This window comes from Periplaneta americana, chromosome 9 (assembly GCF_040183065.1).
Source record: "Periplaneta americana isolate PAMFEO1 chromosome 9, P.americana_PAMFEO1_priV1, whole genome shotgun sequence".
NCBI lineage: Eukaryota > Metazoa > Arthropoda > Insecta > Blattodea > Blattidae > Periplaneta > Periplaneta americana.
In genome coordinates, this window is record NC_091125.1 from 9,666,340 (window position 1) to 9,685,814 (window position 19,475).

Here is a 19,475-nt window from a genome sequence, read left to right on the forward strand (position 1 = left end):
TCATAAAAAAAACCTAAAGAGGACCACTACCGCGTACTTCAGTATGCTTGTCAGACTTAACCTCAAATAGTTTCTTAAAGCTGGCTACCAACGTTATACTCCCAAATATAATGCAATCAAACTAAACCTTGCATGACCATCCGCGACGTAACTCCATACAGAATCAACTGAGTAATGAAGTAATAATATTAGCGTGCGTATTTTATGTGTTGCCTAGAATATTTTTGAAAGAAAATTCAGTCAAACAAAATTATTTTTACGAGTCTAGTAAAATTAGGTAATATTATTAGTGTGTTTTAAATCGGACACCATAATAAATCTTACCAGGAGACTGTCTGCCATACCAGTACAATGCGCAATAGGTTTACGGAGACCTCCGAAATCTTCCATCGTTTTCAGTGTATCTACTACCACAGGAAAAATAGCGCAGCGCAACTAGTAACTGATGCAGAGATTCAACAGAATGTTTTCCAAAAATAAAAAAGAAATCATTTATCTTTTCAAATAATCTTTAAATTCAAACCCAAAAACACATATTTTTGCACTGTCTCATTTTTCTGTTGCATGTTGTATCCGAGTTTTAATTTTTCGAAACAAGGTTAGGACTATAAGCCTAATTCTGAAGGTTAGCGCTGTTTGCTTCGAAAACTTATGTTCGTAACTGTTTTAAAACTTATGTTCATTTATGTATATTTCAAAGTGGTGCACTCTACTTCGAAAAATTCTTGGCCGCCGTAGTCGTTCAGTAATATTTATCATTCACATATCGTCACTCATAAGTTCTTGGAAAACATCTGCAATACCCATGTATATTGCGGGAACCGCCATCTTGCACTGCTGACCCTTGAACTGCAGTTTAAACGGCAGAGAACTGCCGATCAAGTTAAACTCAAGTTAACTCAAGATTAACTGGTAGTTAAGGTTTATAATACGAAGCAGAAAGAAAAACCTCAGTTTAAACTGAACGTAAGATTTAAACGGCGTTTATAATACCGGCCCTGATCCACGCCGGTGGCTTACTTAATTTATATCGGATATTAAATGATAAGAATGGAAGTTCCAGTATGTATCAATTTTTTCCTTGGCTGATGGAAAAACCAATGAATAGCTACAAGTTCGACAATTCTAACGCTGAACAGTAGCTGGGACATAAGTGGAGGTCGGGGGTTTATTCTACTTGAGTGGAGCTCGAGTCTGCGCAAGGTGCGATGTCGCTTACGATAGCGAATGGACTATATACTGTTGCGGGTTGCTTAACGACTCTAGTTAGATAATGGGAGTTTTGGCTATTTGCGTCCTGACTCTAGGTAACCAAACGCAGGACACTACGTATGACAATGGACAAAACACATAGTAAGCTGTAAAAAATATTTGAAACCCTGAAACTGACCAGAAATATTGTTTCCTACATGAAAATCCGCTATTTATAAACAGGCCACAATGCAACGCGGATGATATCCAGCGTTTAGACCGCAAGCAGACCACTGTTTATGCAAGCAGACTTGTGCCATGCACAAGCCATATCGAGAGAAGGAAGTAACCAGAAACTCGTACGTTTGACACACTTCATTTAACAAGCAGCTTCTTGTGTTTACATCTTCTCTACACTTATTTCCTCCTACTAGTACTTTGCAGCTGTTACAATAATCAATTTTCACACTGGATTCTGCAATAAACGACTTCTTACTTTATTCGGTATATTAATAGTACCGGTAGTTTAAATTATTCAACGCTTTCTGTATAATTAGAATTGTTAAGACGACAAAAAGTAACTTACTGAAAAAAACACTTCCCCATACACAACACATAGGGCTTACGGAGAAAGTAACACAAAGAACACTTCAAATATTAAGAAGAAAAACGTACAGTCTGTGGTCCGTGAACATGTCTTAATACTTTCTCAATGATACTGTACTACAGGCTTGTGTATGAGTAGAAATCTTGTGGTTACGATAATTAGCGCTTATTAAAATATCTAGACATAGGCTATATAGGCTATAAGACTATATAGATGGAATATTCATAATTTTCTTCTGCTAAATCTTAATAAATGTTGCTTTATGACGTATTCTAAAAATAAGACAGATGCTCAAAATTCGTATGAAATTAATGGTGTGAAATTAACCTAGAGTAGAATCATTTAAGAATTGGGTATTTATTTTACACACAACTTATGTTTTAAAACGCACTTAAATCACGTGGTACTTGATGCATATAGAAAATTAGGATTTATAATCAGAAATACAAAAGAATTAAAAAATATAAATACTATTGATAGCCTACTCTATATAAAACTCTAGTTGGGAGTGAGCTATACGGGTATTATGCGTCTGTAATATGGTCACCTCAGTTCCTGTCCCATCAGATGCAAATAGAAAGGATACAGAAAAGATTTTTACGTTATTTATATTTTAAAGAAACATCACGTGTCGTCTTACGACAAGCAAATTTCATATAATCAGTTACTTTTTGAATTTAATTATAAAACTCTAATAAAATCTCGACGATTAATAAATAGTCAAATTTTACTCTATAAGACTGTTAACGGTATATTGAATAACTGTGATTTTCTTAACTTCCTTCAGTTCAATGTAAAAAAAACAAAATTACGTCATAGGCAACCTTTTGTTATTCCCATTCCTAGAACTGTTTTCTTCAAGAACTCTCCATTGTTTGTTATGTGTAATACTTACAACTCTCTGTCTTTAAATTGTGATTCTCAATTAGATTCCAGTTTAACAGTTGAAAAATTTCATACAATATTAAAAAGAATTGTATTTCCTTAGTTATTTAAATTATGAAGGAGTGTATTATAATGTTTTTACTCTAGTTTTTACATAATGTTGCATCATTAAATTGACATTTGGCACTATATTAACTGCAATATTATATTCTAGCACTACTACCGTTATGTATTTTCTTTCTTTCGTTTATGTTGTTTGTTTGTTTTTTTTCCCCCTTATTATGTATTTTGTGTATGTATCTGTGTAAGCCTGTTTCTGTTGGTGGTGGATTTAAATAAAATAAATAAATAGTAGGGCCTAATTAAGTAACACAAGACTTTTCAACAAATGGTTTTAAATTCGTATTTAGGGAAGTTCTCCACATCGCTATTTAAGGACAAATGAAGGGTTTCAAGCTACACGTCATTATTCCATAATATCACAAAAATTAAATTGATCTTAATTACATTTTCTTATCTCAATACACCATATCGTAAGCATGAATAACCGTTTCCTTAACTGCTGAAGACTAAAATTCGTTGCTTTTATGCCAAAGTCTCGTAACTTCAGGAAACAAGAACTTACTTTACTTTTTAACTTTGCTTTGGATTATGCCATTAGGAAAGTCCAGGATAACAGAGAGGGTTTGGAATTGAACGGGTTATATCAGCTGCTTGTCTATCCGGATGCCGTGAATATGTTAGGAGAAAATCCACAAACGATTAGCGAAAACACAGGAATTTTACTGGAAGCAAGTAAACATATAGGTTTGGAAGTAAATCCCGAAAAGACAAAGTATATGATCATGTCTCGTGACAGAATATTGTACGAAATGGAAATATAAAAATTGGAAATTTATCTTTTGAAGAGGTGAAGAAGTTCAAATATCGTGGAGCAACAGTAACAAATATAAATGATACTCGGGAGGAAATTAAACACAGAATAAATATGGGAAATGCGTGTTACTATTCAGTTGAGAAGCTTTTAGCTTTTATCATCCAGTCTGCTGTCAAAAAATCTGAAAGTTAGAATTTATAAAACAGTTATATTACCGGTTGTTCTGTATGGTTGTGAAACTTGGACTCTCGCTTTGAGAGAAGAACATAGGTTAAGGATGTTTGAGAATAAGGTGCTTAGGAAAATATTTGGTGCTAAGAGGGATGAAGTTTTAAGAGAATGGAGAAAGTTACACAACACAGAACTGCACGCATTGTATTCTTCACCTGACCTAATTAGGACATTAAATCCACACATTTGAGATGGGCAGGGCATGTAGCACGTATGAGCGAATCCAGAAATGCATATAGAGTGTTAGTTGGGAGGCCGGAGGAAAAAAGACCTTTGGGGAGGTCGAGACGTAGATGGGAAGATAATATTAAAATGGATTTGAGGGAGGTGAGATATGATGATAGAGAATGGATTAATCTTGCTCGGGATAGGGGCCAATGGCGGGCTTATGTGAGGGCGGCAATGAACCTCCGGGTTCCTTAAAAGCCAGTAAGTTAGTTAGTTTAAGAACAAAAACATTAATGGAGCGTAAGCAGATGCTTTCACAAAATATAACTACCAAAACCTCGCATTGACCAATTTCCAGATTCTGTATTAACAGAATAAAGCACAGAAAGCTCGAATATCCAAACATTAACTATACGAGGCATCTGAAATCTGATTAGTGGAAATGTAGCTAATCGGCGATGTATGTATTGGAGGGGGAAAGGAACTGGCCAACTTACCCCATTATCTCCTAGCGTAGTGGCCTCATGAGTGATGCCTTATTGGTGTTACTTATGAGTAGGCAGTGTATGCGGGATGACTTAAGGAAAAGTGAAGTTGCTTCGTATCAGAGTATATGGTAAGTGCCGTGTCGTCCGTCTTTTGTATACCTGGCGAGTACAGCAGCGTACAGAACGAAGGGACCCCGGTCTGCTCATAGTAACATTGCAACGCAATGTGTGCAGTTGTGTTATCTTGCAGGATAGACGAAGACGATTCAGCTTTGACAACTTACGAGACTATATCGTCGTGTACTGCAACGCTAGTAATTCCATCAATGATAACGAGGTATGTGCTACAGTACGTCATTTTTCTTTTTATTCTGACTGTACGGAGATACAGTAGCATGTTGAGGTCATCTGTTTACGTTTAAAACCTGTTCAGGCAATGATCTGAAGGAAAAAATTGTAACATATAGTAAATGTGCACCTACATTCAACGATAAGTCATCCCGCATCCACTGCCTACTTATGAGATTCAAACCTGTCTTAGGACAGTTGACTAAACAACAATTATACGATGTTTCATATTAACAGGTATGCTATCATTCCACTGTATAGTACTGGAGAAAACTAATAGGCAGCTTGAATATTCTATGTCCCAGATATAAGATACTGCTCATGGTCAGAGACCTAGAGCACAGACACACAAGCGATCGCTGACGGAGTTATGGAAATCAGTTCATTTCGAGATTTGTCGCAACCCTTTCTGAAATGCATTTGAAAAGATGCGAAGAAAATGGATTTGCTGTGAATAATAGATGGATATATGTGTATTAAGAGGGATAAGCTCTTTAACATATTTTTCATAATCTTAATTATTTTTATATATGTTTTAAAATAACTACCAATTTAAGTTTGTTAAATGTTATGTTGTTGATTTTTTTTAGTGGCAGATACTTGACTACTCGTCATTCACCTATAATATATGAAGCCACAGAGAGTCGTTGACCAGGATGCGCCATAGGAGGATGGTCTACGCTACACCCGTGATGAGATGATAATGGAGATTTTTTGAGATGCCACAGGGAAACCGGAGCTCCCAGATAGAATCCCCGTGTTACCTGGACCACAGCCTTGCCCAACATAAGTTACAAATCGGGAAAAAGCTGGGGATCGAAACCGAGTCCACAGGATTATAAGTACAGAGCTGTAGCCACTAGACCACCGTGACGGCTTTGTTGATTTATTATTATTATTATTATTATTATTATACTCCAGGTTGGAGGTTGATGCAGTGGGCCAGCTCCTCACTCATTCTAAAAACTTACTAATGCTAAAAGACCAAGAATCACAAAGCCGGACGGACACAACAATAAACGACTTCAACATTAAAAATGAAGAAATTAGGCATAGAATGGATGCTGATAAGACAGTGTTAAATAGAATAGAAAATAAGAATTTGAAGTGGTTTGGTCATTGATGAGAATGGGCGAAGATAGATGGCCTAAACAAATTTGCCAGGGGAAACCTCAAGGAAGAAGAGGAAGAGGTAGACCAAAAAGAACTTGGGACAACGAAGTAATGGAGGTCATGCACAATAGGGGGTTGAGGCCAAGGTTTCTAAACTTCTCATAGGTTGCATTATTATTGAGCTTGTTGTGGCGAGGGATCGACGGGGAAAGGAGAGCGATTCTGACGTTACAATATAGCTAAGCGCGCCAAAGCTCAAATGCTTCAAAGCAGTATCTCGTGTTTTTTCTTGTTTATGTTGTTTCGAATGCATTATGCTAGGTCAAAGATGTGCTGTTGCGGTATGCAACAATTCTAACGATAAAAATAAAGAGTTTTCTATCTTTAACATTCCTAAAGATTTAGAAATTAGGAAAAAAAAGTGGGTAATTGCGTCCAAAAGACAGGATAAATTCAATCCTGATGCAAGCAGATTATGCTCTGATCATTTTAAAGATGACGATTTTGTTCCTGATTTTCGAGCAGCTTTAATGAAAATAAAGCCGAAACGACCGACAATGTTAAAGCCTATAGGTAAGTTTAAATAAATAGGGATTATAAAGAATGGACACTTCGCGTCGGTACCTTTGATGTAGCCGGACTGATTTCAATGACCTTCAAGCCAGCTAGAGCGTGAGATTCTGCTTTCTCCCTAGAGTTGGCGCTGACATCACACCAGCTAGCAGTCGACACAGCGGAAATATAACACATACAATTAATACATCTAGGTACATTATGTGCTCAAATAAAATAAATTGGATCCATAAAATAATAAATCCGTCATTAAAGCGGGGTTTTCCTAGCAGCGCACTTTTTATGTCGCGTATAACGTAAAACGCCAACGTAAAACGCATTACTCATTGCGCTGCGTACTGTGTTCTCCTAAATACTTCTAAAAACGCAGCTGATATCGCAGACTCTCAACAGCTGTGATTGTATGAAGAGTATGAACTGAACTTCAAAATGAGTTGTGAATTAAAACGGAAAAAACTGTGTTCGTTATTGGTGTTACTTGACTTTGAGGATGTAGAAGAAGAAATCGATTACCTGGTTCGTCATTATGCATTAGGAAGTCTGTTAGTGAAGTATTTTTCTGTAGAGAAGAGGAAGGAGTTTTCAGAATACTGATCGAAAAACATCTACTAGACGATGAAGTGAAATTTAAAGCATATTTCAGATTCACCCGAGAACAGTTCTATTTCCTTGTGAACCCCATTCAAGATGATTTGTCTACAAAACCATGCAATAGAGTGAAAAGGCCTATCTCACCAGCCGAAAAATTTGCTCTAACTCTGAGGTATGTATTAGGAATGGTGTACATACAGAATGAGTCATTATTTCACCTCTACAGTACACACACACAAAGTATTTACGCGTAATAATGAATCACCCTGTATATTGTATAGCTATAGCTTATATATTTTTTAATGAATTTTGCATTTTTCGTACAACTACATAGGCCAAGTTTATTTATTAATCTTATACATAACACATTTAAGTTCAAAATCCCCAAAAGTGTCCACTCATATCTTCAGAACATTTGAAATTGTAAACATTGTATTGTTGTCACAAGTAGATAACTCAAAAGTTCTGCTGGCTGAGTCTTGTGACTGCAAGCCTACTGTACTGCTGACGGTTCACCAGTGCTCCAGTTCGAGTTGTAGGATGCGTTTGAGCTTGGCCTGGAGTTCTCCGAATCAAATGTTGAAGCATTTCCCACACGTATAGACCTGTAACTACGGACTTCCATTTCAGTCACAAGACTAAAAATTTTCATTTTCGCTTCAGTTCTGACTTCAGGATCAAATTTTTTCACAGTCGCAGCCATGGTTCTGAAGAAGAGATCAGTTTCGGCTTCTGCTTCAGGCTTCATAATTTTTTCCAAGTATTCTCTGGTGTGTAGTCGCTCTTGTTTTCTTTCATTAAGTAAGTTCACAATGTTGTTCTTTCTGACTTTTTTCGTTTTTGTCTCAGACGTCTGGCAAGTTGAACGTTCTGGTAAATTTTCTTTCTTTCTTTTTTCTTGATTTTCAGATTCATGTCCTGTGCTCGTAGCATACGAATCGTAAGTTAATGGATCATCCGTTGCTTCGGAAGCAAGACCACAAATCGTTTCTTCCAGGGTTTCATTACTGTTTCCGCTTTCAGTTTGCGTATTAGAAAAACTTTCTCGTTCATCTTCCACTGTATCAAGAAATCTTAGCCTATCCCAATGTAATGCCCTTTTCTTCGTAGCAGCGGACCCTGTTCCTGTATTCTTTTCTTGTTTCCGCTCTCTCTTGTAATGGTCCCTAATACTTTTCCATCGCATTTTGCATTGTCCATCTAAAAGAAAAAAAACAAGTTATACATACGAGGATTTTCACATAAAATATACGGTACATAAATTAACGTTTTTCCATTGGGACATTTCCTATTTAATTTTTTCTTTCCTTTCCAGATTTCTTGCAACTGGGGAGTCATTTCATTCATTGGCATTTTTATACCGCATATCTCCTTCTAGTATCTCCACATTCGTACCACAAGTACTTCAGGCGCTCAAAAGAAAACTGCTGCCAAGATTTTTACCTAACCCTAATAAAATTGATTGAGAGACAAAGGCAGAAGAATTCTGGGATCGCTGGGATTTTCCTAATGTTGTTGCGGCACTCGATGGGAAGCATGTGAGAATTGTAGCACCTAACCAAACGGGGACTTTATTCTACAACTACAAAGGCTACTTCTTAATAGTCCTTCTCGCTATGGTAGATGCTACCTATAAGTTTCTTGTCGTCGATGTTGGTTCCTACGGAAAGGAAGGGGATGCTGGGATTTTTAATAAATCTGAAATGGGTCAGCTGGTAAAAATGGGATCAATATTTCCACCACCACGAATTTTACAGCAATCAAACATTTTGTTGCCCCATGTTATACTAGGTGATGAAGCCTTCATATTAGATGAACATATCATGAAACCTTACTGCAGACGATAAATATTGGAAGATGAAGAGAAAAGACATTTTAATTATCAATTGAGCAAAGCTAGAAGGGTTTCTGAAAACGCATTTGGCATTATGTGTTCTACGTTCAGAATTTTTTTCACGCCTATAAATGTCAAGCCTGAAACTGTAGATTTGATAGTTACAGTCTGCTGCTGTCTGCACAATTTACTGAGAGATGACTATATTGCTAAACACCCATGTGATGGAGAGACACAAGACATAATTGATGAACTTCCAGCGGACAACATGATTCTCTTAGCTGGGACTGGCGGTTTCGCAAAATCTGAAGGTTTCAAAGTCAGAAGCAAATTTACTGAATACTTCAGCGGTAAATACTTCAAAACTAAAGCCTCGAGTAAAAGGAACAAAAGAAAATTAACATGAATTAGTGCATTGTTTGTAAAAGTAATTTTAAACGATGGAAAATTTAATTTTCTCATGTGTTTCATTATTTTGTTGTTCATTAATAATGTAATTATTCTAGTTCAAATTTAGATGTAAGTTAGCTGTTGAAAGACTGGGTCGGTGATATGTAATATGATTGCATTCTAGAAATTTCAATTCAATATACTTCAAAAAACCACACACAACTTCTCTATTACGCAGCGCACGACGTATTAGACTCCTCTAGTTCGAGTTGGTTTACTGCGCCAAGCGCATTACGCTGGCGCACAACGTACTGCGCATCCTTACAAAACACTTCAATCATTTTTTGTTGTCTGAGTCTGCAGCGTATTACGCTCCACGTGTTACGTCGTACGTAACGCAAAATGTGCGCTGCTAGGAAAATCCGCCTTAACTGTACTGTCTAGACTCTAGAGTTCCTTTATAATGAGAGTTGAGACGTTGACCCCAACAACAATTAAAATATGCAATGACTTGATAGCACTGAAAATGAAAAACAAAACTCATATAATTAACAATTACAGTTTATTTTGTAAACTTTGAATTGTAAAATGCAATTACTTGTAACTTTAAAATTATACATATATAACTGCTCCATAATAAAAAAATACAATTAGCATAACTGGAATTCTAGAGTAATCTCTATCCAACATCCCGTAATGACGATTTCCCAGTACTATTTTCTTTTTGCCTGTTTTATTAACGTCACTTATATGATATGATATGATTCACTCTCTCTTTCATGTTTACTTATTTATTTTATTTAACACATTTATTTATTTAATTATTTGTTTGTTTATTTATTTATTTATCTATCCATTATTAAAATTTACAAAAAGCAAAACATAAACCACTAGGCCTACAACATGCAGATAGCATTGTGAAAGTCTATTTAAAAAAAACTGAGCATCACAGTGCAATGTGGTCAAAGAGGATAGGTAACACGAGTATATACTAAGTTTTAAACGATTAATAAGGCTGTAGAGATGAGTATATATTCGCGTTAGATAGAATGTCTTTAATCTTACGAAAATAAGTAAGTTCTAGTGGTTACGAGTATATAATCACAGGAAGTGCTCATACTCAAAAGTATAAACCTTGAGAAAGTACTTAAACTTTATTCTTACTACCCATTATGTTAGTTGTGCTTAGACTACCGTTACGTCATGAATGACGAAGTCTGAGGTATAGCCAGGTTACAACTGAAATGTGTTTTATAACGCAGCAATTGAATGGGGATATATTTCTCGTGCGTACAATGAACACTCTATGTATACCTAACCTTATAGTCTCTGTGGGTAAATTTCCATCTTTACTCATAACCCAGTATTAACCCTTCGTTACTGTGGTGGAAAATTTTAACATTGTTGCTGTGGTGGGGTGTAAGAAACCCCGGAATGATTTTAACTTTTATAAAGGAAAGAATGAGGATATTAAGACGAATATTGGTTTGTTTATTTATTTAAAGTTTCAAGAACATGTCCTTCACAAAAGTCCACAAAATTATACATAATGTTCCATAGATAAAAAAGAAATCACTTAAAACTTGTACTAATATTATTACATTTATGGTGAAACAAATTTTACAAATTAATATTGAAAATCAGACACATTTTTTACATTAGTAAATATATCTTAAATTGAAATACATACAAAACAAATCTATACTCAAATTCTTCACTTCCATTTACACACCTTTGACAGCTTGGAACAATATGCTTTAAACACAAAAATGTATGGCATATATGGCATTGATATTTACTTTTTGTCTTAAGATCTAGGACAAACAGTGCACCTGCCTTCTGATTTTTTTTAGATCTTAGCTGGAGGTCGATCAGAGTTGCATTCATCCGTCTTTATCATTTTCATTTCAAGCTCTTCTGGCAGAAGGCTTGATGACTGTGCTCCTCGTACAAGAGATTTTTCTATCATTGTCAGACAGACATTCTTCAGAAATTCCTTTCGCTTCAATTGGGAACCAGTGTTGAAATTGAATATTAGTAGTATATTAATTGCAGCAATGTTCTTCATTCTGAAAAATACAGTTAGGGGCCATATCCTGGAATTTCTTGGAACATCATAATTGGAACACATTTGATATACTGAATCAACTCCTTTGGTCATATTATAAAAGGAGATTATTTCTGGCTTATTTGCGTCAACTGTACTCTCGTCTATTTTATTGTCATCATGCATAGTTGACAGCAAAAGCACAACTTTGGCCTTTTTTTTGGAACATACAGTAGGACAGAAGGGTATGTTTGTTTTCTTTGAAGCCAAAAATATTAGAAGCTACTGGTCTCTTCTTTACTTCAACAAATTCTCTTGGAATTTCACGTTTGTTTTTTCTAATGGTGTCTAACATGGTCAATAGACGAGAGGAAAGAAGAACAGTGGTGAACCAATTATCCATGATTACATTCCGCCCTGAACCTGATATAACGGAGACCATCCCTTCAACCACGTCACTAAGAGAGTTACTAACTTCATTGCAGTTCACTTGAAATCAAGTCAGTCGTATTGGACTCCTATGAAACTCTGATATTTGTTGGAAACGCGCTGATGTTTGGTTGCAAATGAGGTGAGTGCAGGACCTTTTGTTTTTTGTACAATTATTTTCATGCGTTTTTGTTCCATTTTAATGTTTAAGTTGTATGAAATTCGTTGTAAACTTACATGTATTATTATTATTTATTTATTTATTTAATGCAGAATAAATTTATTAATTGATTTGTTGCGTAAAAATACTGCAATTAAAGCGGAGAACGTTATTTGAATAATTTCTGTAACTTGTTTTCGAACTGACAGTGAGTAGCGAAATAAAAATTTGTTTTCCTTTAGTACAGTATTTATACGTATTATGTACCGTACTATACAGTAATTCCTGAATATTGCTTACTTCCTCCTCTAATGAAGACAAAAAGGGAAATTTCTTTGTTTCTCATCTATCCATTTTGTTAAGATATTTTCTATTAAACAGAATAATGGTATACACTATGTATACACTATTTATATAAACTACAAGTTAAATGATAAACATACTGTGACTTTCCAGAGTAATGGTTATGCATTTTTTTCTCAAAGTACAATCCTTCTTCACTCTTCTAAATAATTCTTGTCATCATTATGTAGGCCTACATTTAAAAATAACCAGAGCTTGTTTTTTTTTTTTTTTAGTTACAACACTAGTCTACCTTAAGTTAAAAAAAAAAAAATATCTGCTGAAGTTTGAACTTTCGACCTCATTCTCGGACAGAAACCAACTACAATGTTTACCGATTGTGCCACAAATACATAGCAACATGTATCCGACACATTTCCAAATGTATCGTTATACCACGAGGATAACAGAGAGGGTTTGGAATTGAACGGGTTACATCAGCTGCTTGTCTATGCGGATGACGTGAATATCTTAGGAGAAAATCCACAAACGATTAGGGAAAATACGGGAATTTTACTTGAAGCAAGTAAAGAGATAGGTTTGGAAGTAAATCCCGAAAAGACAAAGTGTATATGATCATGTCTCGTGACAGAATATTGTACGAAATGGAAGTATAAAAATTGGAAATTTATCTTTTGAAGAGGTGGAGAAGTTCAAATATCATGGAGCAACAGTAACAAATATAAATTATAATCGGGAGGAAATTAAACACAGAATAAATATGGTAAATGCCTGTTATTATTCGGTTGAGAAGCTTTTATCATCCAGTCTGCTGTCAAAAAATCTGAAAGTTAGAATTTATAAAACAGCTGTTATATTACCGATTGTTCTTTATGGTTGTGAAACTTGGACTCTCACTTTGAGAGAGGAACACAGGTTAAGGGTGTTTGAGAATAAGGTGCTTAGGAAAATATTTGGGGCTAAGAGGGATGAAGTGACAGGAGAATGGAGAAAGTTACACAACACAGAACTGCACGCATTGTATTCTTCACCTAACATAATTAGGAACATTAAATCCAGACGTTTGAGATGGGCACGGCACATAGCACGTATGGGTGAATCCAGAAATGCATATAGAGTGTTGGTTGGGAGGCCGGAGGAAAAAGGACCTTTAGGGAGGCCGAGACGTAGATGGGGAGATAATATTAAAATGGATTTGAGGGAGGTGGGATATGATGATAGAGAATGGATTAATCTTGCTCAGGATGGGGACCAATGGCGGGCTTATGTGAGGGCGGCACTGAACCTCCGGGTTTCTTAAAAGGCAGTAAGTAAGTATCGCTATACCACGTGCAGGTTCAACCAGTGGCGCACTGGCCCCACAAACATTTTACACAATTACGTGCAAGTTTCAATCAAAACCCCTAGTTCCCCATCTAAAAATACACATCTAGGACCTTTCCACAATCTCTTAAATGTCTTCGGTTGAATTCTAAAACAGCCTATACATACACACATATAGATCGTGCAGTAAAATCTAAATTTGGGCATTCGTGAGGATATTGACATGCCGCGCAGAAGTGAAGTCTTCCCATTTCGTCTCTAACTCAGACGGCTCAGACATGTCTGTGTCATGCGGAAGACAGTGGGTTCGACCCTCATCACGGTGAATTGTTTTTATTTCCTGAATAACGTTAAACTGGAGTTTTACAGAGTTTTTGTATCGATGTTTTAGTTTAACAAACAAGTGGAATGATTACTGCCGAACTTCTATCAGTTATTATTTGGCTTGACCCGGCTCCCACATCTTCCCAAAAAAACAACTGGAAGATGGTCTTCTCAGACGAAACAAATTTAAAGAAACACAATTACGGGAAAAAATCTCTAAAAGTCAATTGCAACGTTATTCCGGTCGTAAACTAATCTGTCCAGAGTCAGTAAGTTTTTGTCTACTCATAATTACTAATAATGCCTCCACTTTTAGTCCCTTATATTTCTCGCTGCTCTCCTCAAACAGTTTCCTAGGATGTTCCTCTGCTGGAACCAGGTACCCATCCAGGACAACATACTGGAACTTGACAAGGTCTAATTGCATTTAACACATTTTCCGGGAAAGTTACAGTACAATTCTACCACTCATTATTCTCACAAGGAAACGTTCTGATGGAGGCAGATAAAGAAGTTAAATTTCCTTCTTGCACGTGTTAATAATGTCAAAACAAGTGCTTATACAAATTTTGTCCACTCGACCGCGATTACGAGGCCGTTCAGAAAGTGATTTTCCCTGGGGCCGTTTACAGAAAAAGCACAATTGCATGGAAAGATTTATTGAAACAGATACCGCAATTGTTACGCTATTTTTCGACATATCCCCCACTGAAATTGAGACATTTGTTATACCATGAGATCAATTTTCGTATCATAGAAGTCAGCCGCCTGGGATCGGAGCCAGCGTTTGACAGCATATGCATCTCTTCCTATCGATCCCATGATATGAGAAATGTCTCAATAATTGCGGTGGAAAATATGTTGAAAAATAGCTCAACATTTGCTGTGCCTGTTCCAATAAATTTTTCCAATGAAATTGTGCGTTTTTTTTTTCTGTTAATGGCCTCTGGCGAATTTTTATTTTTTTACGGCCCTCGTAATTACGGTCGAGTGAACAAAAATTTGTATAAGCACTTCTTTTGAGATTATTAACTTAGTGAAAGAAAGAAATTTATTTTTTTTATCAGCTCCCAACAGAATGTTTGCTTTTTAGCTAAAACTTTTCTAAGAGTTCATTATTTTTATACCATTTTTTAACACTCCATAAGTATAAATTGACATTAATATTCCTTACAATTGCAACGTAAACAGTACAGTTCACTAAATCTAGTTTCTTCAGAATTTAGTCAAGAACTTGTCCCTTCTTTTCAGAAAAACCACTTTGTCTTCGCCAGACGTGTAAAGTCAAGCCTAATAATACTGGCATTGGACTCTAATTATTCCACTTTTTCTTAAACAAACTAAAACATTGCTCCCAAGACTGTAAAATTCCATTACAACGTTATTCAGAAAAGAAAGAAAGAAAGAAAGAAAGAAAGAAAGAAGAAAAATTGAAAGATGGAAAAAAGGAAAGAAAACGAAAACGAGAGAAAGATAAAAACTCACTGGGACGAGGCTAGAACCCTCTCCCTTCTGCATGACAGGTAGAAGCCATTTGACATGACGAAAGGTCACTCTTCTGACCTGCATGTTGATCTGCTCACGAACATTATCGTGTGAATCGCGCTATGAAACGACCTCGAAAAAGCTAGCCCATTCCTTTTTTCTGGTATGTAAGTAGTATTGTATTTTCTAATTTGCGGAAAATCTATTCTTCATTCTTCTATAACCATTAAGAATCGATATTTTGCAACTGTTAAGTCCGAAACCTCGATTTCAGTTGTCATCGGATATATATGATATTTTGGAATAAGACAGACGAATTGAGAGACTGAGGTCGGCAGCATAAGCATATTATGGATTTAACCGTTCATAGTTGAATATCTCCGAAACCATTTAATGTTAATTAGTTATATCTGGTTTCAGTATGATAATCGTGAGTCCATTTCCCAGTTGTCCAGTTTGGAGATAGTCTTGAGTCCATTTCCCCTCCAAAATGTTCTAGAGCTCCTTCAGTAGAGCAGCGTAACCCGGAGTGGCCAACAGGCTTGGAGCTCACATATTCAGTTTCTTTCAGTTCCGAATCCCTTGCAAGGACGTGTTTTCGCGTACATTTAAATTTCTCCTCTTTCATTTTAATTCAATTCAATCATGAGTTCATTGTAAGCACCGCATTGCTAGGCACTACATTATAAAAAAGTATGATCACGAAGACTCCAGTAGCTAATTAAGGAGTAATCTTCTAAGTTATATGAGTTTTTAGGATTTCACGGTGACTGAGCATAGGCTAAATAGATTTCTGAGTATTCTGCTGTGTCCTGGAACTTGACACTTCCAACGTTTCGGAACTACTTACAGGTTCTATCATCTGGATTAGCCTGGCGTAACAAGTCCAAAAGGATAGGCGATCCCCTCTGGTCTTACTTATCTACCCTGACGATGGAACCTGTAAGTACCACCTAAGTAGTTCCAAAAGGTTAAAATGTGTTCCAGGACACGGTGTCGAAAAGCTAATTTTGTTCTTCTATGTTGTTGCTAAAGAGTTCATTAACGTAAATATTTTTATGCATGAATACAAGTTACTTCTTGGAGTGATTGAAGTCTGTGTTCACTCTCAGAAGTACGTATTTTATAGTAAAACAGTAGTATTCTCGAAACACAGATCACTTTAAAGAGCCTGCGATTTAATATGCAGCTGACATTTGTGGGAATGATTTTTGAGTAGTAGGCCTACTATACAAAAATTCTTCAGAATAAAACGATATTATATACTCTTCTTTAAATCTGATAAATGTTAGTTTTATAAATATCTGTGTTACTGATTGACATGAAATAAGTTTTCAAAATAATTTTGACCTTAATTAACTAAAATGATTATAAGTTGCTACTTAAAAGTCCATTAAACAAAAATTTATTGTAAAGGATGCATACTTTACAGAAGGATGGGTATTCTGAACGGACCTTGAATTTAGAGTACTTTCAGTAATATTATACTAAAATACTTTAGATCCTATTATAGGTAGGAGTATTATTATTATTATTATTATTATTATTATTATTATTATAAACAAAAAAATACCATTCTGTTCCTGCGGAAGACCTATACTGGAGCACAGCAGAAGAAGTTTCATTTCAAATTGTGTCAACTGTTATGAGCAGACAGAAGTTCAGAGATATGAAAAAGTTTTTTCATCTAATGGACAATACTCAAGTGAAGGCAGGAGATAAGCTTGGTAAAGTTACCCCAATATATGATGAATTAGGAAAGAATCTCCAGCAGTTCGGGATATTCCGCAATAAACTGAGTATCGATGAATCCATGGTTCCATATTATGGGCATCATTCTTGCAAAATGTTTATAAAAGGTAAACCCATACGTTTTGGATTCTAAATTTGGATGTTGTGTTCCAGTAGCGGGTATCCTTACGCTATGGAAATCTACTCAGGCAAGAATTCTGAAAATCAAGGACCATTAGGAATCTGTGTGGTCACTGCATTACTCTCAGTTGTACGTGATCCGCTTCAGGTAAAAATATACTTTGACAACTTTTTCACATCATACCTATAATTTGCTGAAAGAATTGAAGGATACGAAAATCAACGCTATAAGAACTGTACGTGAAGGGAGGACTGACTCTGCTCGCTTACACCATCTCAGAGGTCGGAGAGTGGAACTTTTGATTACTGACGTGATGGCGATGAGTACATATGTAGATAGAATGACAATGTCGTTGTCACTCTAGCAAATGCAGTGAATATGGCTGTTGTAGGAGCTTGGCAACTTCATCGGGAGCTTCATGGGAAAACTTCGAAAGAACATCTAGAGTTCCGGAGAGAAGTGGCTCTTGCCTTCCTTAGCTATTTTACGACGCTTTATCAACATCTTAGGTTATTTAGCATCTGAATGAAATGAACGTGATAATGCCGGTGAAATGAGTCTGGAGTCCAACACCGAAATTACCCAGCATTTGCTCATATTGGGTTGAGGGAGAACTCCGGAAAAAACCTCAACCACGTAACTTGCCCCAACCGGGAATCGAATCCGGGCCAGATGGGCTAACCATTACTCCACACGTGTGGACATGTGACAGACGTTACCTAGTAGAATCCAAACAGGGAAGCTGTGTGCAATGCAAAAGTAATGCACGTCCTCAGTGTCGGGAATGTTCGAGAAATATGAATTTGCATTGTTTTCCATTGTTTCATGGATTTTTGTAAATAAAGTAATTTACCAGTTCATTCTATTTTTTTTCAGCTTCGTGTGTGTTTTTTAAAGAAATAAATTAGTTAATTGTACGTTATTGTACTATTATAGAGATAGAATAAAGTTTTGTTAAAAAAATAAAAAAAAAGAATGATACCTGCCAATGTTCCCATTTGGGAACAACAAAATAAAGTGCGAATTTATAAAAAAAAAAATAAAATAAAACACCACTATACTGTACCTTCTTCAACTGACTGGTGTTTAGCCATATGACATGAGAAAAATAAATAAACTCATCTGCAAATGAATTCGGCAGATAAATGGTTATAACGGATTTCTTGCGCATGGTAACTCCAGTATAAAAACTTGAAATAAGAAAGTAATATTGACGAGTGTACAGAATTTTTGGAAACTTTCTGCCATGTTTAATAGCTACCAGTAATTTAACACACGTTATAAAGTTTCTGGTTTCGATTTCAATGCCACTGCAATAAAATAATAGTCTTAAACAGCAAAATTATTAAGCCGTAAGTCATAGTGATCAAAAGAATGAGTCGGCCTGGTTGGCTCAGTTGGTATAACGCTGACCTTCTATGCCCGAGGTTGCGGGTTCGATCCCGGATCAGTCGATGGTATTTAAATGTGCTTAAATGCGACAGCCTAATGTGTACTAAATCCAGAGATGCTGTAACTGTGATCATCTTTGCTAAGAATGGGCTGCTTAATTATTATCGTTTCGCAGCTAATTCAAATTGTAGATAATAGAATTTCGATAATTTTCTCTAGAAAGATAACAAAAAAGATGGAAGGCAAGAATTTCACTAATTCGATGTCGTGTACTGGGAGACTCTCATCTAAAAGCAGTTCTTTATTGATTATTAATTTATGTACGTTATTTATTATGCTCTCAATCAAAGTTGTATGTTTAAATAGTAATTAACTATTTAAATACCCAAATAATTTTCATTCTCTTTATTTTTGGCGAAAGTTTATACTACAGCTCTAGTTTTATTATTCATCTACTCTGTCACTTTCTATCTTAATCTCATTGACGTGAACAGTCGATCATGTCTTTCTTCGGTATCCAGGAGACGTTGGTGAGCCTACGCGCATGTATGAGAGACGCACTTATCAGTACATGCCTCAATCCGCTGACTACTTCTGACCGTTCCGGACTCGTGTGAAGTTTGTTGGAACGCCCGACTGCAGTACATGTTTCTGGTTAAAAACTGGTTTGGACCGTGTTGGAACGCTTTTTCTGTACTGCGCATGCTCACGATAGTTCGGTGAAATCAGGAATCTAAATGCTCGCTATGCTTCCTAAGTCAGAATTTCCAAATCTATGCGTATTTGCCTCCTGTCTAGTAAACATATTTGCTTCTACATAATGCTTCCAAATTTGAACCAGAT

The 19,475-nt window shown here is 36.0% G+C and overlaps 1 protein-coding gene and 1 pseudogene across 1 annotated transcript in view; one reads left to right on the forward strand and one right to left on the reverse strand.

The window, feature by feature from the left end:
- Nucleotides 1-19,475, reverse strand: part of Rab23 (RAS oncogene family member Rab23) — a 524,702-nt gene that overhangs the window by 497,202 nt on the left and 8,025 nt on the right. The gene's annotated exons all lie outside the window — the stretch shown is intronic.
- LOC138705764 (putative nuclease HARBI1) lies at nucleotides 5,334-10,011 on the forward strand (annotated as a pseudogene).